Source organism: Dama dama, chromosome 1, assembly GCF_033118175.1.
Source record: "Dama dama isolate Ldn47 chromosome 1, ASM3311817v1, whole genome shotgun sequence".
In the NCBI taxonomy this organism is placed as follows: Eukaryota; Metazoa; Chordata; class Mammalia; order Artiodactyla; family Cervidae; genus Dama; species Dama dama.
The window spans coordinates 48,368,805-48,388,022 of record NC_083681.1 but is presented as its reverse complement, the minus strand read 5'-3'; the positions used below and the strand labels follow the sequence as shown (position 1 = coordinate 48,388,022).

General features: G+C 39.8%; 1 pseudogene; it reads right to left on the bottom strand.

Annotated features, from left to right (window-relative positions):
- Positions 1 to 16,144: 16,144 nt before the first annotated feature.
- Positions 16,145 to 17,077, bottom strand: LOC133055322 (olfactory receptor 51B4-like; annotated as a pseudogene).
- Between the last annotated feature and the right edge of the window lie 2,141 nt (positions 17,078 to 19,218).

Below are 19,218 nucleotides of genomic sequence, written 5' to 3'. Positions count from 1 at the left end.
TGTCAAAGCTCTGCAAAGGGTGTTTCAGGGAACTTGCAGACCTGCTCGTTTTTTGTGCTCTAGCTCATCACCACTAACTGCCCCTCGGTGGTTTAGTGTCCCCAGTGCCTGGCACTGAGTAAGATGTCACAGAGCCCTAGATAAATAGACATGCCTGTCAGTTAGGCTCATTGACTTTAATATGCTCTCTTCCTTAACCAAACTTGCTGCTTGGCCAAGGGGTCAAGAGGTCATTTGGGCCAGTATGGACTTAAACTACAATCCAACAATCTCTGTAGTCCAAGCTAGAGTCTCTTTTTAACCTGGATCTGTTTCCAATTCTTTTTCTTCTTTCTCTTTCAAACTTTCCTACATGTACACACAGTATGGTCTGCAACCATGGCTTGAACCCTAATCTTCAATCTCCATGGTAAAAAAGGTAGGGAATAGGGGCAGTTTAACCTGCTTCTATTTCTTGGGTCCACAGTAGATGTCCATGCTGATGTTTTGTTGTAGAAAGAGCAGAGTCTTTAGCAGCAAGAGAACTGGGCCTGCGTCTTAACCTCACTACTTACCAGCTCTGTGAGCTTGGACAGATTATTTCATCTCTTTGATCTTCAAGTCACCCACACTTTAAACAAGACAGTGTCATATGGACAATAGGTGAGCCCAGAACACCTGGGTCCACATTAAAAATTGACTACTTATTCAAGACATTTTCTTCCATTTTCTGTGCCTTGGTTTCCTTATCAGCTGAGAATCATTAATGGACTTCTGAATATTGGTAGAGGATACACTAAGTTAATTCATATAATGAACTTAAATTATATCTTAGCATATATGAAAAACTCAAGAAATATCATTCATCATTAGCATGAATTATGGGGTCATGAAGAGTCAGACACAACTTAGCAACTGAACAATGACAACATATATCAGGATATATACTTCACAGAACTACCGTATTAAAGGAGACTATTTAAATACCTAGAATGTTACCTGTCATATAGAAAGATTTCAGTAAGTGTTAACTCCCATCCTCTTTTAATTTTCCCCTAGACTAAATCTCTTCTGTTTCTTCAAGTGTCTTTCCTGTGGTATCTAGTTCTTTAATCATCCTGTTTCCTGTTCAACTTCTGGTCAGATTCTTAGTGGACCTCTTATGCTTCAGGATCTAGGGTTGTACATGCTCCATGTGAGGTGAGATTTTCTTCAAGAGCAAAGTTGCTGTCAGCTACCTTCATCTGCTCCTATGCCTTCAGGTGTTTCAGCCAGAAAGCTAAGCTCTGGACTTTGACCACAGTACCTGGGAAGATGGTCCGACTGGGGGAGGGGAAGGCTCTGCTTACAGAGCATCTCAGGCCTTTGTTCAATGATGTATTGGGCTTTGAGACAGTCTGTAGATCTTTAATTGTGGTTGGTGTTATTTTCTAGAACTTACCTGTTGCTTTGAGACATCTGGTCCCTAGTGAGCCCATAGCTCTAGCCTGAATTGCTGTTACTGGTCCTGACAGTGTGTATCTCTTTTTGTCTTCAATAACCCCAAAGATAGATATAATTAGTATCCTTATTTTACAGATGTCAAGACTGTGTTCAGAGGACCAAGCCCCCTAGTTTGCTGGGGAGTCTCACGTGGTGGTAAAAAGTAAAATGCTGCTGTGCTGGACCTCGCTTCCCTTTCCCCTGCTCACTCCTGTTCTCACAGTCTATCTGCCCTGAGACTCGCAACTCCACCCAGAGCCATCAACATGACCTGACCACCTATCTGACCCAACAGACCTGTAGCCCTTCTGGGCTCTGATAGCCAGCAACTAGTCTTGGCCCTGCCCTCTCTGTGACCTCTGATAGACACATCTTGCAGCCCAGCTCCCAGAGTCCCTGTGGAGACCTCGGGTTTGCTGAGTCAAAGTTCACTGAAGTTCAAGCCCAAAGAAATGCCTGCTTGCAGAGTTACAGTCCCAGACTTCTCCAGGCCTGCCTCATACATCCAGAGTCCCATTCCTCTGCTTTCCTAGGCCTATACATCTCATGCTCCTCAGCAGTGCAGCAAAGGGCTTGTGAGCTGTGGATTCAGAGTCTAGTTTGGGTCCTAGAACTAGTGATGTCTCTTACATGTCTGACCCTTAGGCAACATGCCTTGACTCCTCTGAGCTTAGTCTTCGTCTCCACATCTCAAAATAGGGATGATGATCTTATCCAATTTTTTAGAGTTTATGTGGGGTTGGAAGAAAATATGACAAACTATGAAGTAGCAGCTTATTTAATTAGAGTTTAGAATATAGAAAAAAGGAAAGGAAAGTGAACTTGCTTAGTCATGTCCAACTCTTTGTGACCTCATGGACTGTAGCCTACCAGGCTCCTCTGTCCATGGGATTTTCCAGGCAAGAATACTGGAGTGGGTTGACGTTTCCTTCTCCGGGAGATCTTCCTGATCCAAGAATTGAACCTGGGTCTTCCACACTTCATGCAGACTCTTTACCATATTAGCCTCCAGGAAAGCCCTCTGAATATAGAACTTCTCAATAAATAGTAGATTTTATCATCCATTAATCCTATCCATCTTCTCCACAACTCTCCTACTCACTCCCCATCTCCTTATTCCCCCACATTCCTCTTCATTTTGTCTTACTTATAGTGATTTCAGATGTTTAGAATGGGATTTGGGGGATAAGCCATTAACAAGCAAATTATTTCTTGAAGGAGCCATACTCATCAGATGGATCATTTCAGCAGCATTCAAGGGGAGGAGAAGGGATGAAAGTCAACAGCGGGAGCCCAGGAGGGAACCCCAGGCAGCTGTACTCAAGGAACTCAGAGTAGGAACCTGAGGACCAGTCTCTTGATGCTGGGCTCATAGGGAACTACTTCAAGGAAATGGGACACAGACTGGGAAAAACAGTTTCAGACTTTAGGCAAAGACATTTTGATAGGATAGCTTGAAGAGAGGGGCTCTAGAGGTTTGGAGCAAAGGGATCCCAGTCACACTAAGAAAACCTGCTCCTTGTGGGTACTGGTCTCTTTTATGTGCATATCCCATGGGGCTCCTGATTTTAGGTCAGGCTTCACAAAGCCCTAAGTTCCCACCAGGTCAACCCCTGAATGGGGAGAAAATATTGTGATTTTCACTTGGAACTCTTTTTTTGCTTGGGTTCCCTGTTTTCCTCAGCTCAGCACATTGACTTGATAATTTGATTCATCCAATGAAGAAGTGAGGGGAGAGAGTTATCTCATGTGTGTCCATCATTTTGTGTATGATAGGGAAGAAGAGATTAAAATGTAACAGCACAGACCTTCATAGAGCCATGTACCCTAAGAATTCATCATGGACAATCCTCAGCTTACCCTGTTTCATACAGTCACGGTAAAGTACTTTCTCTCACAGGGAGACACTCATGACTTTTTCACTGATCCCTTGCTTTTGTTAAACAACATAATATTTGCAAAGTTCTTATGCAAATGACAATTCTTTAATTCTGTGTCACATAATAATACTCAAATCTCTGTTTCAGAAGATAACTTTCCCATATTGGAATAGTCACATATTTGTTAAACCCAAATCACATACATTGTAACATTTTTGTTAAACCCAAATTGCATGCATTGTAACATGGTGACATACCAGTGACCCAGAGAGTCACAGTCCTTGACTTCACAAAGCCAGCTACTTAAATGAGGACAATAATCATAACCACCACCCTTTTTCTACTTAGTATACTCTTCTTTCTAGTATACTTTTTGTATACTCTTCTTTCTCTCCTAGTATACTCAGGGAAATAAGTTAAGTGATATGTTATGCAAAATCCTTGCTGAAATGTCTGGCACATTATTAAGCTTTCAATAAATGCCAGTTATCTTATTATTACTGTTACAAATGCACTGGTGTAAAGTGTAGAATAAAATAGTCAACAAAAATGGCATAAGACTCTAGAGCACTTAGCATATCTAAGCCACAAACTTTGCATGTATTTACTTTCTCAATGTCAGAACAATCTTATGAGGATGTTAAAACCCCATTTTACAGGTGAGAGAATTGGGTCTTACAGCTAGTAACTGGTGCTGAGTTCAGGTACTTTGACCACCTGACTCCATAGTCCGTGCTCTTATCCACGGCTCTCTACCCCCTAAGACTTCCTTGAAGTAAATGGTTCAGTCTCTGAAGTGAGTTACTGGAGGCAGCTAAGTGGGGAGGGTGTCAAGCTCTTTCCTAGAGGTGTGAGCAGAGAAGGGAAGAAGAGCATGCTCTCTTCTCCACTCAGCAGCCAGCACACACACACTCATACCAGTGGGTCTGCTTAGGAGAATTTCCTATCTGAATGAGAGGACCTCAGGATGTCTTGCTGGTTGAGAAGTATAGGGTTCAATAATACTCCTGGCTTAAGTGTTAAGGGAACTTATGAATTTAACCAACAGAAATTCTCTGTCGGTAGAAAGACCATTTTATCTGCACTGTGTGTTAAGTCACTTTAGTCACATCCAAAAAAGAAATCTGAAGCTCAGGGAAAGATGAGGACTTTTTCAATGTGATGTAATTTGTCATGGAAATGCCCAGGATAGGACTCAAAGCTCCTGACTTGCTCTTCAGGGCACCTTCCCTGAGCCCTTTGGCCTTGAACTGTGCTCTTTCTGAGAGAAGGAATAGATGGAACCTAAAATATCTCGGACACGACTGAGCAACTGAACTGAACTGAACTGAACTGAAAATATCTTAAGGTAGTTTCCAGGCTACAGCCAGGCTGGGTGGGATCCTGGTTAGTTCTTTAAAAATAAATATGCCATTTGAATACAGAAATAGACAAAACCTGCACAGGGGCTAGGAGGGAAAGGCTGCTGTTCCCGGGTCCTGGTCCTACAGATAATGCTATCAGAGCCCTGGCAGAGCCCCTCCCATGACTGGGCATTGACGTGAGTCAGCCTAGTCCCAGACAGGACAAGCCTATCATTCAGACCTGGATGCTGAGGGGGAGAGAGAAGAAAGGGCTTATAGTCCACAAACTCAGTTATGACTCTTCTCTCCCTAAGAAAAGGAAGGACACTCAGAGGTCTATGTAGAGCCTGCTTCCCTTTTTGTGCGCTTCAGCCGTAAAGAACTCTCTGCCCTCAAAATGATGGTGAGGTCTTTGCACTATATGCCATCCCATACAAACCCTTGTCTCAGTCCACACCTGACATGGACCATATCTCTCTTCCCAGGCCCACATGCTTGTCTTTGCATAATAGTAAAGGCATCATTGAAAAATTTACTTTTTCAACTTTTTCTTTCATTTCTCTTTCACCATGACTTAATGGGGAAAGTGCATACATTTTCCCCCTACAAATTGACAATGGATTTAATTTCACAACAATTTTCTTGTGCTTGTATATATTCACAATAGCTTTCATTTGTTATTCTCAGAAAAAAAGTTACAATACATTTTGGTAAACCAAAGAGAAAGCCATACAAAGTCAGAAAATAAAAACTAGGCCTCAGTTTTTTATCAATAATATAAATATTATGAAACTAACACATTTATGTGATAATTAATACATAGCATCTAGTTGTATGTCTGACACATCATAGAAAATCCAGGAAAGGCATTGCAAAGTATTTCAATGACAACACGCTTGACCCTGACTGTAAGGTAGTAAATATAGATGCATAGTTAATTTTCCCTGGTGACTCAGATGGTAAAGAATCTGCCTTCAATGCAGGAGACCCAGGTTTGATCCCTGGGTTGGGAAGATCTCCCTGAGAAGGGAATGGCTACCACTCCAGTATTCTTGCCTATAACAGTCCATGGACAGAGGAGCCTGGCAGGCTACAGACCATGAGGTCACAAAGAGTCAGATATGACTAACACTTTCCAACCCAACAAAAGTGACTAGGGAAGCATTAGGATGAAGGTCAGAATTTGATTTTTAATAATAAAAAAGACAGATTTTATTTTCTTGGTCTCTAAAATCACTGCCAATGGTGACTGCAGTCATGAAATTTAAAGAGGCTTGCTTCTTGGTAGAACAGCTATGACAAACTTAGACAGCATATTAAAAGCAGAGACATTACTTTGCCAACAAAGGTCCACATAGTTAAAGCTCTGATTTTTCCAGTAGTCATGTATGGATGTGAGAGTCAGACCACAAAGAAGGACGAGCACTGAAGAATTGAACTTATTGAACTGTGGTGTTGGAGAAGACTCCTGAGAGTCCCTTGGACTGCAAGGAGATCAAACCAGTCAATCCTAGAGGAAATCAGCCCTGAATATTCATTGGAAGGACTGATGCTGAAGCTGAAACCAATACTTTGGCCACCTGACGCAAAGAGCTGACCCATTAGAAAAGACCTTGATTGTAGAAAAAATTGAAGGCAGGCAGAGAAGAGGATGACAGAGGATCAGGTGGTTGGAAGGCATCACCAACTCAATGGACATGAGTTTGAGCAAGCTCTGGGAGATTGTGAGGAACAGGGAAGCCTGGCGTGCTGCAGTCCATGGGGTCATAAAGAGTCAAACAAGACTGAGTGGCTGAATAATAACAAATCAAAAAGAACTTAAAGAATAAGACTTTGAGTTTTCTGACAGTTGGCACTGGACTAGAATGAGTAATCTGAGGTCCTGTAGTTCCTATTTAACTGCCCTTAGGTAGAAATCTCTGCAAAGAACTAGTGGTCCCCCAAACCAGTGCCCTGAGAAAATATTTTTTTCTCATGCAAAAAGTCCAAGCAAGTCCTTGTCCTATTCCCTGAAGTCAGCAGAGAATGACTCCGGCCCACCTTCAGGGTGAGGGAAGATTTGAGGAGTTTGAGATGGTGAATTTGGGGGTTCACAATCTCCTTTGTCCACCAAGTTTAACACTCCTGTCTACTTCCACAGCTAACACAGTAGGTGAGAGACTGAAAGTGCTGAGAACCTGGGATCTCAGATGCAGGGAAAGAGGAGATATTAGTGTTCATCCCCTATTTTTTCTTTTGTTATTGAACTCTAATTGATTTACAGTATTATATCACTTTCAGGAGTACAGCATAGTGATTCAGTATTGTTACAAGTTATATTCTATACAAAATTATTGCAAAAGAGTGGCTATACACCCTGTGCTATACTATATGTCTTTGTTGCTTATCTATTTTATACACAATAGTTTGTATTGGGTTGGCCAAAAAATTTGTTCAGGTTTTTCTATAACATCTAACGGAAAAACCCAAAGGAAGTTTCTGCTAACACGGTTATCTCATAATCCTGTTTCCTTAATTCGTCCCTCCCTTCCCTTTTCCCTTTGGTAACCACGGGTTTGCTTTCTGTATCTGTGAGTCTGTTTCTTTCTTGCATATGCACTCATTTGTATTATTTTTTTTTTATATTTCACATATAAATGATCTCTTACCTGTCATTCATTCCCTATTAACCTTATTAACATGCTCCTGAAACTTTTTAGTCCAATCATCTAGGAAATATGAGTTGTCAGTCAGAATTGTTTTTTAATTGAAGGGTCATTGCTTTGCAGAATTTTGGGGTTTTTCTGTCATACATCAACAAGAATCAACCTAGACCTTCCTCCCACCTCCTCCCCACCCCACCCTTCAGCCTGTCACAGAGCCCCTGTTTGAGTTCCCCAAGTCAGACAGCAAATCAATCTTTAAGAAAAAAATATTTTGGCTTCCTCTGACATCAGAATTAAACCTAAGCACTAATGAATTAAACAAGGCCAAATATCTCAGATCTGAGACCTAATCTTTCTGTCCCCTCCCCTCATCCCTGTCCCCAAAACCACAAATTATGCAGCTGAGCTTCCCACATTGTATCAAGAGCGCAATGAATAAGCCTTGCCCTTGGAAAACCACCTTAGGGATCATGGTATCTCTCCTGCCAGGTAAATATGAGAGCTGGATTTTTCAAAAAGAGTAAGGAGACAATCATGAAAGGAAGATTTAATCCATCTATCTATTCATCTAATCACCCTATCTATCTGTAATATTCATTCAGTCATAAATGTAAGCAAAGAGCTTACAGATAGTATGAAAGTGCTCAGGTCCATGCGTGTGTGCTATTCTGTGTCTGGGCTGAATAAGTGGAAGTACGACTCTGCTGCCCCCGCGTGGTCGCCAGCCTACCCTGCGAGTCTCTGTCAACTGCTTGGTTTGATTCTGAGATGCTGTATAAGCCCTGCCCTCTCTCTGTTTTAATTTCCTCTTGATAATAATTTTCAAAATAGAATAATTGTGTCATATGTAGGACATCATTTTTGAAAATTAGACAAACTAAAGTTTGAGTTCAGCCTTTGAAACATATTTATGGCACTGAGAAATTTAATTAACTTGTATAAGTCCAGATGTCTTCAGTATGAAATTTGTATAATAGGGTCTCCCTCCCAAATAGGAGACCCTATTATACAAACTAGATCTTAATTTCTAATGTATCTACATACTTACTATAGTTCCTAGCAAAAAGTAAGACACTTATGAATATTACCTTTAAAATATATATTTTAAGCACCTTCAGCATATTATTTGGGCTTCACTGGTGGCTCAAATGGTAAAGAACCTGCCTGCAATGCAGAAGATCCAGGTTTGTCCCCTGGGTCAAGAGGATCCCCTTGAGAATGGCATGGCTACACACTCTAGTATTCTTGCCTGGAGAATTCCATGGACAGAGGAGCCTGTCTGCGGGATTGCAAAGAGTCAGACACAACTGAGTATGTTATTTTAATGATTTGGGTTTTACATGCAATATTTCTCTTCATCATTAATACACAATGCAGAAATCATTTATCCCCCTTTTCTAAGTGAGTAAAGTATAAATCAAAATATGTAAAAAAAATTAAGAATTATATAGCTAGAAAATAATTTTATTTATAGAATACTCCAACAATACAAACACTCATAAACTGAAAATTGATAGTTCTTATCCTACAGTCCTAATCTCATCCCTTTTCCTACAGGAAACCAGCCTTAGCAGTCTGGTGTGACTCCTTCCAGAATGTATTTCTGGTATCTGGGGATGGGGGTGGATGAGAGGGAGAGAGAGAAAGAGGAACAGAGCTGTGAGGAAAGATATTCAGTATTTGTTTATCTCTTGAAAAATCTCTTCCTATTATGTTAAATTGAAGCTAATATTTCCTTTTTGAAATCTGGAATAAATAAAGACATTAATATCTAAAATCATTTGAAGGTCTGTGACATTGTGAAAATGTAAGTTGATATTTTACTATCCTTTGCTTTACTATTAGATATGGGAAAGAGGGTTTAGCCATTTTCTCAGGAGACATTACTGGGGAAAAGGAAGCTGAAAGAGGTACCCAAATACCTTGTCTCTCCAAAGTGGGGGCACCTACCTTCAGTCAAGAGACTTCTTCAGCATTCCCTTCATAGGAGGCTCCACCCATCTTAACCTGGTAACTACATGTCCTTCCCTCTGATGACCATAGCAACAGCAGAAGCCTACTTTTCTAAACAAATCTTCCAGATATATATCGGAGAGTATTAACAGCCTGATAAGATAAAAATATATACTTTGTCCTTTTTTATCCTTATGATTACCACTGACATTCTCAGTCTTTCATGTGGTCACTCTGGTTACACTGATGGTCATCGGCTGTGAAACATTAAATCAGAGAAAAGGCAACCTCATGCTTATAGGTTTAAGCTGAAACTGTTAAGCAGAGTGAACTAGAAAGTTTACAAATATTTTCCAGAAAGTGTGAAATGCGTCTTCTCCAAATTAGTGCATAGAGAAGAATAGTGGACAATGGACCCCGTATTAGGATGAGCAACTCTAGCATAAATCTGCACCAATTTTTAGTCCAGACACAAAGACAGGCTATGTGGATCATGTCACGGAGGCAAGAGGGGAGAATTGATGGGAGCAAGAAACAAAAAGTCATTTGATCTAGGATAGTAGAAAAGACCATAACAGCTGATTGTGATGCTAACAGTGCAAAAGAGATGCTGGTAAAGAGACTGAGGCATAATGCAGAAAGTAGCAGACAACCACGGGGTAGTCAAAGGACTTGATTATCAGTAAAAGAATCCCATAAAGAGTAATCTAAGGATGGAGCAATATTAGACTTAGGCTTAAAAGATAAACTCAGAGGCATTAAAACACAGGATTCCAAGATTGTGGAGAGGATGGTGAAGGTTAAGTTGTTTTTTAGTCACTAAGTCATGTCCTACTCTCTGCGACCCCATGGAACCCAAGCTTACCTGTCCTTCACTATCTCCCAGAGTTTGCTCAAATTCATGTCCATTGAGTTGGTGATGCTATCCAACCCTTTCATCTTCTCCAACCCTCTTCTCCTTTTGCCTTCAATCTTTTCCAGAACCAGGGTCTTTTCCAATGACTTGACACTTCACATCAGGTGGCCAAAGTATTGGAGCTTCAGCTTCAGCATCAGTCCTTCCAATGAATATCCAGGGCTGATTTCCTTTAGGACTGAGTAGTTTGATCTCCTTGCAGTCCCAGGGACTCTCAAGAGCCTTCTCCAGCATCACAATTCAAAAGCATCAATTCTTCAACACTCAACATTCTTTATGGTCCAACTCTCACATCCCTACATGACCACTGGAAAAATCATAGCTTTGAATATATGGACCTTTGTTGGCAAAGTGATGTCTCTGCTTTTTAAAACTGTCTAGGTGTGTCATAGCTTTTCTTCCAAGGGGCAAGCATCTTTTAACCTCGTGGCTGCAGTCAACATCAGCAATGATTTTGGAGAAAATAAAATCTATCACTGCTTCTACTTTTCCCACTTCTATTTGCCATGAAGTGATGGGACTGGATGCCATGATTTTAGTTTTTTGAATGTTGAGTTTTAAGCTAGCTTTTTCACTCTCCTCTTTCACCCTCTTTAGTTCCTCATCATTTTCTGCCACTAGAGTGGTATCATCTGCATATCTGAAGTTGCTGATATTTCTCCCAGGAATCTTGATTCCAGCTTGTGATGCATCCAGCCTGGCATTTCACATGATGTACTCTGCCTATATGTTTAACAGGCAGGTTACAGCCTTGTCATACTCCTTTCCCAGTCCTGCGCCATTCAGTAGTTCCATTTAAGGTTCTAACTGTTGCTTCTTGACTCACATAGTTTTCTCAGGTGAAGATAATGACCAGATGCATTTATCTCACATGGAGAGGAACACAGTCTCACCAAAAAAGGGTTCTTTCCTGGTGTTGACCAGAACTGCAGCACCGCCCACTGGGACATGTAGAACTAACAAAATGAGGTAGAGATGCTGGCAGAGAGGGCTAGGTATGCCTGTGAGACTGAAGTGGGAGCTTCTTGGTGTTACTCACTATGGGTGTGACTGGTAAAGGAACCACAGAGGACTTTGCCTTAAAGTCACTCAGAAATCTGGGCCACAGTTCAAACCTCAGATGCATAAGAATGCAACAATGGATTTAGATGAAGCTCAATGGTTCCTTACATTCCATGGATGTTGATCAATTTAGATGAACTTGAGAAAACGGGCAGATGTGGGGGAAAACTAAGAAACTAAGAAAATCTTTTTCATTTTTGGAGGTCTAGAAGTGATGGTCACTTTATCCTAAGTGAGAACTTTAAATGGCACTATAATAAAAATTAGGATTGGAGTAAAAGCAAACAAATAAGGTAGAAACAAATACAAATGCACAATCCGACACATGATTTGCCTCAATAATTTTGGGCAGTTTCTCATACAATTAGTGCTTATTTACTGCTTATGTCATGGGCAGATACTGATTATTAGGTAGTTCTCCTGGGTTCTCACCTCCAAGCAGAGGCATAGTATTTGAATTCTCTACCTCAGAATCCTTTTATTCCTCCCAACAGAAGGAGAGGGGTATGGGGACAAATGATGTGATGACACTCCTGATTTTTCCAGGAACACACTATTACCTTCATATTCCTTTATCCAAACCAGTCACATGGTCAGTTTAATCACAAGGGCTGATGGATCAGATAGAAAGAACATAGATTTCAGGGACTTGCACTGTCTCTGCCATACTGGTCACTAGCATTTAGCATTATCTCAAACCTTTCTTTGCTCCCAGAAAGAACAAAGTCACAGAAGAGAAGTTCTCAGTAATGTACAGAGATTTCTAATTGGGGTACACCATTTGCTAATATATAAAAATGTTGTAAGTTAAGTAGAGAACAATTAGAGAATCTCAAAGTTCATAGAACATTTAGAGGCTTTGTACAGTCATCTACATTTTACCTGGATATTTAAAAGGCTAGTAAATAAATGTGTTGCTTTTATTCAGATATTTATAGTAGTGGGCAATCTTTGAGATAGTCTGTTCCATTTGTGTACAGCTCTGATTATTGAAACACCTTTCCTATATAGACTCAAAATGTGCCTTCTTATGGCTTCCCACAGTAGATTTCAATTATTTTATATAAAGAAATTCAGAATATGGAATATTAGTTTTGCTCAAAATGCCACTCTCCAGATATGTTACTACCCATCTTATTTTCTTTACATAAAGTTGAGTTCTAATCTCTTCTCAGTTTCTATCTATGATTAGATCTTCGTCACTCTTATTTTCCTTTCCCCCTCCAATTCTTTTGTATGTGTAGAATGTTAAGCTCAATTCATATTTAATATCAGGTTACTGGGTGCATTTTCAGTGCTCAAAGACAGATTCAGGCTTAAATGTCTAACCAGTATAAATATTACCTTTTAAAATGTATTTGTTGTATTCATCTCTTCCATTATGACAACATGATGAGGAGATAAGGAAAGGGAATTTCTGATACATTTCTCTTTTAAAGTCACTTCATATTAGTTAACTCTTTCTTATCTACCCCTGGCAGTGTGAGCTGACCATCTGTTCTATGATCCCAGAAGCTTTTGATAAATAGGATACATTTCTTATATTCTCATTTCAGCATATTTCGATTCTGTATTTCATGCATTTCTCCCTGATTAGGCTAAACAGCCCTTTAAATTAGGGATTGTATTTTATTCACCTTTGCTAACCCAGTACCTACTGTAGGATCTGAGACAGTTTAGACACTTAATGAGTTTTGGTGAATGGATAAATTTTAAATGATCCCTCAGGTATCTATTAGATATATACTATGATACAAACTTTCCACTGAGACTCAGGGAAGGAGAGGTACCTAGGCATAGAGATATTACAGAGGAATAGACATCTGTATGCTGAAAGTAGTTGATACCTCTAGGCACACCAGGAGATTTGGGAGCAAACAGGCACACTTTCACAAACACACTATTCATAAATATAGCCTCTTCACACAGACAGGCATCAAGTAAGTCTTACAAATACTCTCACAAACTTTGCCTTACCAATCTTCTTCTCCTTTATAGGCTCACCCTCTCATACATATTTAGGATATGATACCTTGAGTCATGCAACCCTCACCCAAGGCTTCAGCAGATAAGGTCCTTTTTAAAGTGTGATAAATGGATTGAATATTCTACTTATTTTCATCTGCCCAGAACCCCAGAGATAGAAACACTCCCTTCACTTGCACCACAAATTCTCTTTGTATATTTGTATCTTATTAAGTTTCACAATGTATGATTTGGGATAAAATATGTAACCTAAGGAAATCAACCCAGAATATTCATTGGAAAGACTAATGCTGAAGCTGAAGATCCAATACTTGACCACCTGATGCTAAGAACTGACTCACTGGAAAAGACCCTGATGCTGGGAAAGATTGAAGGCAGAAAGAGAAGGGGATGACAGAGCATGAAATGGCTGGATGACATCACTGATTCAGTGAACGTGAATCTGAGCAAACTCTGGAAGATGGTGAAGGATAGGGAAGCCTGGTATGCTGCAGTCCATGGGGTTGCAAAGAGTTGGACATAACTTAGCAACTGAACAACAACTTAAGTAGCCTACCTAACTTTCAGTCTCTTCATCTTTGTATTGGGAATTATAATGAAAAGTAATTCAATTTTCATGCTGCTTAGTTAGATAAAAGTTTGAAGCTCTCAGGACATTAAATAGCAACAGGAAGCTCTGACCACATAATTGACTTTATCCTATTAGTATTAGTACATCCTGAAATCATGTTAGAATCTAGGCTTATACATAAGCTTTTCAAACAACCTAAAAAATACCTGTATTTTCCACTTATAAATTACAGAGGTGAAACTTAATCTCAGATGCAGTACCTATGTGTATCCCTATTACAATTCACTTTGCTAGTTTTGTTCCCTTCCCTATCTGTCAACAATACTTTTGAATCCAGCTGTTCAACAGTGATAACATTTGATAATCATGCTAAGAGGCTTGGGTGGGCTATCAGAGGAGTCAAGGCTACTGAAGGCTATAAGGGGAATCAGTAAGAAGTTAGATAAAAGAAGTTGTTGGGGAAGATTCTCATGGAGGAGTATACAAAAAGATGGACAGAAAACAAAGAAAGGAAGAAAATTATACATGTAATATAGAGACACCAAGGTACTTGTGATTTCTATAAGGTGTGTGAGGAAGAGAGGTACCAAGATAGGAGGATCTAGCATTTCAGATTTAGATGTGGGAGATTTCTGGCTGAGAGAAAATGACAGATGAGGTTTTTCCATGTTGAAGTTGTTGGAATACTCTTAGAGAGCTCACTGTCTGGATAGGCCATCAGTATGGAGAGTCTCTGAGGTGAGGCAGAGAGAACCTAGACTAGACTTGCTATATCCTGGGCTTTTTATATAAGATCTAATCAGAAAATAGGATGTGGGGAGGAGGTCCAAGTAGAAAAACCAACTTAGAAATACAAATAATGACAATCTTCAGAGAGCAATGAGCACTAACTTTTTAGATCGCATGCTCAGGACTAGCTTAGATCCATATAGTAACACAGAAACAACAGCAGATGAATGTTAATTACCATAGCATAACATTAGCAATAGACTGTAAGCTATATTTCTTTGTTTAATTTTTATTGAAGTATAGTTGATTTGCAATGTTGTTAGTTTCAGGTGCATAGCAAGGTAATCCAGATATATAAGTATATTCTTTTCTATATTCTTTTCTATAATAGGTTATTACAAGATACTAAGTGTAGTTCCCATCTAGTAGGTCCTTACTGGTTACCTATTTTATATATAGTACTGTGTATATTTTAATCCCAACTCCTAATTTACCCCTGCCCCACTTTACATGTTTCTTTCCAGCTTGATGAAAGCTTTCGTATTTTTGTTGACTATTTCAACCAAAGTGAACAGCATAAAGGCAAAAATTTTGAAGAAAGTTGAAGGAAAAACCTATTCAATTAGCACACAGCATTACTAATGTCAGGTTTTCTGTCTTCATCAGCAGCAAAATTTCATAAAGTAAAAATGCTCTGAGTTCTTCTCTGTCAGAAGGAAGTGAGAAGAGATAGAAACAGGAGGTAAAACATCAGGAAGCAAATTAGAAAATTGGAAAGAAGAAAATTAGTATATTGATGTTTACTGGGAAAAAGGAAAGCTGTGCTAGGGGACCTGACTTCAGAACTAGCTGATAAGAAATTGGTTGGTTGCTATTGAATTTTTAATTGTATCAATTTCCCTTTAATAAAATAAAACATATGGATTTGCCACGGGAAAGTGAAGTTTCAGGAGTAAGTTTCTAGAGCTGTATACATTTGCTAGTTTTCCTAACGTATAAAACAACATCATTTCTAAGAAAGATTCAAAACATAGACAAGGGAAGATGATAGAGCACACAAAATGTACCTCCAATTGCACATATATTTTTCAGACCAACCAAGTTTGAACCAGGCTGTGTTGTTGTTCAGTCACCAGGCTGTGTCCAACTCTCATTATACCATGGACTGCAGAAGACCAGGCTTCCCTGTCCCTCACCACCTCCCGGAGTTTGCCCAAGTTCATGTTCATTGAATTATTGATGCCATCCAACCATCTCATCCTCTGTCTCCCTTTTCATCTATTTGTCTTGATACTTATTATTCCTTTACGTACATGATCTGGAATGTCCCAACTCACTATTTCCTATATCCCTTTCCCCAAGATCACTGACATTATATTCATTATTAGAATATTTTATGTATTTATTCTAATATATACTCTATAGTCAAACATTAAATAAGTAGTATATATAACCTGCTCAAGTCAACTTATAGCTGTATGTAATAATTTAAATCTCATCTATCTTGGAAAAGAACGAGTGAGCAAAAAACCAAGTTTCTCTTCCAATAATGAGAAAGGCCAAAGTATCCTAGAGATCTCGAGGTCCTGAAACAAGGCTCAAGCAAGCCTACTGCTCACAGAAAACAGATGAACAATGCTTCTCTGAATCTGCTTGGGCTTGATGCTGTATATAAGAGGATTCATGAATGGAGGAAAGAGAAAGTAGACATAGCTCATGGTAATGTGGACCACATGTGGCACATGCGTCCCAAACCTGTGGATGAAATTCAGGCCAATCACAGTGATGTAAAAGACCAGGACACAGCTGATATGGGAGACACATGTGTTGAGAGCCTTAGCTCGCTCCTCTCCAGAGGCAATGCCCATCACCGTCTTAAAGATTAGGATATAAGAGATGAGAATCATCAGAGCATCTAGAAGAAAGTCGAAGCAACCAGAATTAACTGGGTACACATGATTAAATGTAATATCAGCACAGGTGAGTTTCATGACATCTTGGTGGAGGCAAAAGGCATGAGAAAGAACATGGGAATGGCAGTATGGGAACCAATAGAGTGGCAGAATTGGGGGTACAATGGACACAAAGTCCCTCATTAATGCCCACAGTCCTATTTTCATCACCCAGGAAATGGTAAGAATGGAGCTGACCTCAGAGGTCTACGGATGACAATGAAACGGCCATAAGCCCTAGCAGGCAAGATACCTGATTCTACAATAGCCAGTTTGTGAATGAAGTAGGATTGAGTGAAACAAGCACTCTGGGCAATTTCCCTCTGATCCAGCAACAGGACACCCAGGATTGTGAGCATTGTAGTTAGCATCATCCCGAGATCTGTACCTGCCAGCCCAGAAGCAGTACATGGGCTCATGAAGACTGTGTTCATTCCAAATAAGGAAAAGCAGCATGCCATTGCCAGAAACGATGGAGAGGTATATGATAAAGAAAGGAAAAGAGATCCAGTGGTGAACTGCTTTTAAGCCCAGGAAACCAGTCAGCAAGAAGGGAGCTGCGCTGTTGTGGGACCACATGGTAGGTTTTGCAGGTGAAGTGCCTTTTTTAAGGCACTCTTACTATGCAGTATTTGTTCTTTCTCTCCATCTTCTTATAGCATATTATCAAGCCATTTTTTCCCTTAAATGTACAAGAATTTATGTATTGTCTCAGCCTTTATTAATTATAAATCTCTATCCACAAAACCTTTTCCTGGAATAATAAACAAACATAATACTAACCAAGTTAATAATCTCAACAATTTATTCTTCAGCATCCAACTTTTATCCTGTCAATCACACATCTATGTTTCTAGCCTTTATGCCTAGTTACCCAAATGATTCTGTGACTCTATTTCATATTCTTCACTCCTTTATTCCTCTTCATATAATCTTTCACATTTAGATATTTTTCCAATATGAACCAATTAAGATTTTCTCTCTTGAAATCAATCAGATATTTGTGTCACTGATTAATCACTGAAGAAAATGATTAATCCATAGAATTGAGTCCATCACCAAGAAATATTTGAGAAATACCAGTAGTGATCTCTCAAGAGGAATTTGAATAAGGAGATGACTTGTGAAAGTCTAGAGAAATCAGAATAAGTGGGCATGCATGCATGCGTGTTAAGTCACTTCAGTCGTGTCCAGCTCCTTGGAACCCTATAGCCACCCAGACTCCTCTATTCATGGGATTCTCCAGGCAAGAATACTGGAGCCGGTTGCCATTCCCTTCTCCAGGGGATCTTCCCCAGCTGGGAACTGAACCCACATCGTCTCTCCTGCATTGGCAGGCTGCTTCTTTACCACTAGCGCCCCCCAGCGGGAAGAGTTGGTAAACTCGTTTTGGCAAGGTATATGGAGCCACACTCCATAGACACGGGACTCAGGACCGTTTTCTGTACTGCAGAAGACCTGAGGCCTGAAACGCCAAGACACAAACTTTAAAACAGGAAAAGAGATGGTAGTTGAGAGCTCTCACAGGAAACATTTTGAGGAAGACAACTCCTGGAACAAAAGTCTCAGAAACCAGAAGCCTAATACTTATTCTGAGTCATAGATTTTAAAAAGGCATGAAAAAAAAAAGAAAAAAAAAAAAAAAAAAAGAAGGAGAATTTAAAAAAAAAGAAAAAAAAAAGAAAAAATAAAAAAAATAATAAAAAAGGCATGAATATCTGAATGACAAAGAAAATATCAGAAATTCTTAACTGAATGCATAAATTTTACACAGCCATCTCTATGGAAAAGATAAGGCTCCCAGAGTGAAAAAGATGGCTGCTATATTGCTAATGGAGGCATCATATAGAACTTCTTGTATTTATAAATCTAGAAAGCTCATAACCAGAAAAAGATAAGAATAGGCTTCTATAGAAAATTCTGAAATATGACATTTTATAACTATACTCATCAAAACAAGTTAGCTTTGTTTGCCTATAACCAAGAAATTTCACAGCAAGCTGATCTCAATAACCTAGTGACTCAAACGGGTGAAGAATCTGTCTGCCATGCAGGAGACCCTGGTTTGATCTCGGAGTCGGGAAGATGGCCTAGAGAATGGAATGGAAACCCAGTCCGGTATTCTTGCCTGGAAAACTCCATGGACAGAGGAGCCTGGCGGGCTGTAGTCCATGGGGTTGCAAGGAGTCAGATATGACTGAGCAAGTAACACTTAACATAAGAGAAACATTAGCTTCTTCCAGATTCAATTGAATCTGTATGCACCCAGATTTTTTTTTTTTTTAATTTTTATTTAACACCGAAAGCACTTTGTGTTGGAGTATAGCTGATTAGCACAATGTTGTGGCAGTTTCAGGTGAACAGAGATGAGACTCAGCCATAAATATATATGTATTCATTCTCCCCCAAGCCCTCCTCCAATCCAGGCTGGCACATAAACATTGAGCAGAGTTCCATTTACTGTACAATAGGTCTTTGTTGGTTAAATATCTCAGTGTGTACATGACCTTCCCAAAGTCCCTAAGTATCACTTCCTCCTGGTAACCTACCCAGTTCAGTTCAGGTCAGTGCAGTCGCTCCATTGTGTCCAACTCTTTGCGACCCCATGAACTGCAGTATGCCAGGCCTCCCTGTCCATCACCAACTCCTGGAGTCCACCCAAACGCATGTGCATTGAGTCGGTGATGTCATCCAACCATCTCATCCTCTGTCACCCCCTT